The following is a 5,441-nucleotide window of genomic DNA, read 5'->3' as shown; positions in this document are numbered from 1 at the left end:
GACCTAAATATACGGACATAAATGAAGATAAGAAAAAAAATACTTATCAATAAATGATAAATGAATTAGTTAATTTATTTTACATTTGGATGAGGGCAATGCTAAACGAATGATAATTTTCTATCAGGTCATTCAGTTAATACAAAACGTAATATGTATATGTATATTAAATATATTGAACTATATATAGTCAATATGTGAATTGATGTATTCCTATTTTATGCTGAACACTTCTTTTGTCAAGTTGGTGATTTTTTGTTTTTCACATGATACAAAGAAATGGAGATTATCATTGAAATTTAGAATCATTCTACATTAGACCACTATTGAAAACCTGGAAGTACTGGACATTTGCTTCTTCCTAGTATCACGACTTATTAGTGGTGCACAGTAATTGAACCGGAGGCCTCAGGTCTCGCGGTCGAATGCTTAACACCTCTAGATCACTCAGCCGACATAACTTACTTACACCTATACCCCTCGTGCAGGAGCATAGTATACTCACTAGCATTCTCCATCCAACTCTGTCCTGGACAATTCTTTCCAGTTGCCATTCATCCTGTTGATGTCCACTTCCAATTTTCGGTGAAGTGTGTTCTTCAGCCCTCCTCTTTTCCGTTCCCCGTCAGGATTCCAAGTTACGCCTTGCCATGTGATGCAGTTTGGTGATTTCCACAGTATATGTCCTATCCACCTCCAACGTCTTTTCTTAATTTTCTCTTCAGCTGGAAGCTGGTTTGTTCTCTCCCACAGTAGGATGTTGTTGATGGTATCCGATCAACGGATATTGAGTATCTTGAGTACACAACTGTCTAGAAATAAGTGTACATTTTTGATGATGGTTGTAGTAGTTCTCGAAGTTTCAGCTGCGTACAGTAGGACTGTTTTGACGTTCGACTTGAAGATTCTGATTTTGATATTTGTTGACAGTTGTTTCGAGTTCCATATGTTCTTCAACTGTATGAATGCTGCCATTGCTTTACTAATCCTTGCCTTTACACCTGCATCAGATCATCCTTGTTTATCGATGATGCTTCCCGGCTAAATTTTATCAGGTATGAGGAAGGTATCCACCGAAAACAAAGGAAAATGGCAACACAATATCGTAGACTGGCTGAAGCCAGACTTGTACAGGAGTGAATCCCGGCTTAAGAGTCTATAGGGTTGAGCGTTCGCGCGTCAGACCGAATGTCCTGGATCAGACTACCGGTTGTGGGGTTATGGATATGGATTTCTGAGGAGTTCCATACTATGGCGGAACAGATATCCGGTGTATGCTAAATGAATATAAATTGAATGTTGTATGTTGTCGTGAATAAATATCGCATTAAAATTAGACGGTTATTATACTGAACAGATAACACATGACCCTAAGTTATCGTTTCGTTCTAACAGGACAAAAATGCAACCAATATTCATCATAGTTACCTATTGAAAATAATCTAAATTATTTATATCTCTGTACATTGATTCCAATAACTACTACGGAAAATGAGTAACAGTCAATTCTCCATTTATATTGAACAATAAGCCAAATGAAAATTAAGGCTTAAATTTCATTTCACACCTTAAATCATTCATATGTCAATCTATTGTGTTACTTAGTCTGATTGCTTAATAGATTCATGTACATAGATACATTTTCATTTATTGACTTATGTTTAGTGTTACCATTTCTAGGACATATTACATTGTTAACTAACAGCAAATTATACATTACATAAATATCAAATTACCCACATATAGAGAGTGATTAATTCATATACTCTCATAAAGAATAATAAGGGTTATACAAAATTACTGAGTCTCTTGGTAAAAAAAGTGAAAACCATGCATTAAATACTCCATTTTCAAATTTCCATCATTTGTCCTTTACATTCTGTATAATTCTTCCAGTTCATAATCCCTTTCTATTTCTCTTTATATTCTCTTTAACTTGATCTTCTTAACCTTCTTCTGCCAGGCTTTCTACTTCCTATTGGTGTTACATACTACTTATCTATACATCAATCTAGATTATTAAATGAAAGATGTTGATCAAAGCTAGTCAATTGGAAAACAAAATGCATATTGATTGAACGAAATAAGAAAAGAAAATTATAGCTGTAAATTTCGATAAGAAATGATTTCACGAGTAGAAATCAACATTTCAACCTGTTAACCAATAAGCTAAGAGTTTCATTTATATTCAAGTTTTAATTTATACTACTTCATAGTCTGGATATAATCTAATCAGTTTTTGAACCAATCATTAAAAAGTATATGATCATCTACTCATGCTTACATTAAGTTGAGTAAAAATATATGAAAACAATTTTTGATACCAGATATTATTATCACTGTGCGTGCTACTGATGTTGACAGATATAAGTAGTATGTATCATCAATTGAAAGTGGAATGCCTGGTGGCAGAAGGTTAAGAAGATCGAAGAGAGGAGAACGAGAACAAAGAATGATTGGTTTGGAATGGAAGTTACAATCAAGTTTGAGACAATTGATTGATATTGTGAAAATGAAGTATTAACTGTATAGTTCTCGGATTTTACTAAAAGACTCTAATTTTGTATTCAAGTACATTTAGATGTCCTTACTTGTGTTCTTATTCACTACAGTATAATTTATAGACTTGTTTCTAGTTACTGTTCATTTATCTAACGTTAGATTAAATCAACAATACAGAAGAACATAGTGAAAAGGATAATGGCTAATCAAGTTGATCCTCTTGAACAAATGACTTAGATACGTGTACTCATTTAACAAGGGAAAATTTTTTTGGTAAGAGCTAGTTAGATAAACCATGTAAACTAAATATATTTAGTCTTTGTAAACCGTATTCATTAGTGAATTATTAATAAGTGAATTTTAAGAAATATTCTGTTTAAATCCATTTGATATTGTTTACTTGAATCTTCCTATTGATATTTAGGTCTGCAATTGATCAGTCTCTTATTGGCATATGTGCATCCTGTTCGGATTGCCTTGAGTCACAAGCATTATAAGCAAAGATGGATAGTGGCTAGCAGTGGAATCTAGGATGTGCGTTTTGTCTTATTTACGACTCATCAACTGGATGTATTTGCATCTTAGAGTTGATTTTCACTCACAATAATGGGAAGATTCAAGTAAACAATATCAAATGAATCTAAACATCACCCCATTGCACAAGCAAGTGACCATCAGGACTCAGTAGCTAAGTAGAAAACGTGATGGCATTTGAAGTAAACAGTACTGGTTTTAAATCCCAGAATTGATATCAACTCTGACATGCAAGTAAATCCAATTGACAAGTCCCAAAATAGAACGAAGCAGCGTACATCCTAGATTTCACCGCCAGTCACTATCCATCTTTCCTTAAAATATTCCGTTTAATTTATTCAAAATTTAATAATTAATATTCTTTCAATAAAATCTATAAAAAATTATTATATCTTAATTGTATGTATCGAATGGATCACCAAAATATAACCTTTTAATGAAGCTCTAAGGGGTAGAGGGGGGGTACCGTAATTTTATCATTTCTCCTTTTTTCTATTTTTTTTTGTTTTTTTTTAATCTCTGAATTGATGACTCATCCACTTTTTTTTGAGTAAACTATTAAGGGATTGTTGTTTACTAAATTAGTTGATTAAAAGATTGTTTTTTTATTCCTTTTTTTAATAAGATATACATATAGGAATAGAGTAATCATTTTTCGTTATTTAATCCCTTCTTTATTATCTTTTATTTATCATTTAGTTTCCTATCAAGAATATTTCAATGTTTAATCAATTTCTTATCATAATGGATAGTTTTAAATCCACCCCCCTCTTGTTTTTCTCCCCCCCTCTCTCTTTGTATTTCCTTTTTTAAAATAAAGAAATGGTTTAAATAGATAAATAAATAAATTATAGATTCAAATAAGCCCATCTGTGTTCTTTTCTTTTCTTTCCCTTTTGTATAGATTGATTTATGTTGTGTGTATATATGTATATGATAAGATGTATAATACTAATGCGTGAGAATATAGAGAATTGGTTTTCGTTTTTGTTTTTTTTCCCTGGAAGAATTAGAAATAAAGAAGAGGAGTGATAGCTACTTGTCTTACAATTTCTATTGTACTAGAAGTTTCTACATCATACTACCAGTATTCATCAAATGATACTTTAAAAGTGTAATGAATGTAATGAGTTGTGGAAATTCAATGTATGTGTGCATGTGTGAAACAGATTATGAAGTTATTTATGCTTAAAGAAATTGACATTGAATTTAAATGAAGTGTAACATGCAATAACTAGGGTAAATAAATATTCTTCTTTAACCAGATGCTGTTTTTCACATCATTTATTATTCAAGTTATATTGAAGTTGGCTTGTAAGTTTTAGTTAGTTATCTAAACTACTGAAGTGCAATTAAGTAGGTAAATTAATATTTCCAAAACATTTCAAGGGGTAATTCATCTGTCTGATAGTCTTCGTCGTGGAGAACTGACTGGGATATCAATTGAAGCATGATTTGAAGTTGTTCCACCCTAGTTTTTGACTTCACGTTTTATGCTCCTAACAGCTTCAATCTATGATAGAAAGACTATTCAGTTACCAAAATTTTTAATTTTTTGACAATAACATCAGTTATGGACGAAAATTATCCTTAAAAAGTAAACCATTTTCAAAATAATTTTCATAAATGACTGACTGACTGACTAAGTAACATAGATAGAAAAGTATTTAAAACTCTAATTAAATAAATTGTATTATTGTTTTACTGTACTTCAGATATGGTCATTTTTCAATGGGATAATGTCGAAACAACTCTAAGATTTCAAAGTAAAGAATACTGCAGACAATACTAGTGGTATAATTAATAATTACAAGAAGATGAATAAATTAAAAATTATCATCATTTTAAACTGTTGACAGGAACGACAGAAGTTTGTTAGATATTTCATAGTTCGATTCATACTACTGGCTGATCTGAACTACTACTATTGTAGTAAACGAGAACACTGGTGGTGACAATCGAATTTATTTAAGTACAAATTACAGACTATCTCACTAAAATCTGATAACCATGCAGTAAACAGTTAATTTGCAAAATAACAATCAATTGTCTCAATCTTGACTGTTCCTTCTGAAAATATCAGTCCATCTTCTCTGATTTCATTGTTTATGCATTTTCATACAAATTGTGCTTCGTTCCTGTTCTTTCCTTATCGATCTTCTGCCAAAATGCATTCTATGTCTGACCATCACCACACATTATTGATATGGATATAAGTAGACCACACCACACTATTATTATTATTATTATTATTTTGATGTTGGTTTGTTCTCTGAGCTGGATGGTTTGATCGTGGAGCTTTCATCGTCCTTCTGAACGACATCATCAGCGCAAACTTCGGGTAGAAGTGAAGTGTTTGAATTTCTGTGAATCACATGTGGAGAAATTCAAACACTTCACTTCTA

This window comes from Schistosoma mansoni, chromosome 6, assembly GCF_000237925.1.
Source record: "Schistosoma mansoni strain Puerto Rico chromosome 6, complete genome".
In the NCBI taxonomy this organism is placed as follows: Eukaryota; Metazoa; Platyhelminthes; class Trematoda; order Strigeidida; family Schistosomatidae; genus Schistosoma; species Schistosoma mansoni.
Note: the sequence above shows the minus strand (reverse complement) of the source record.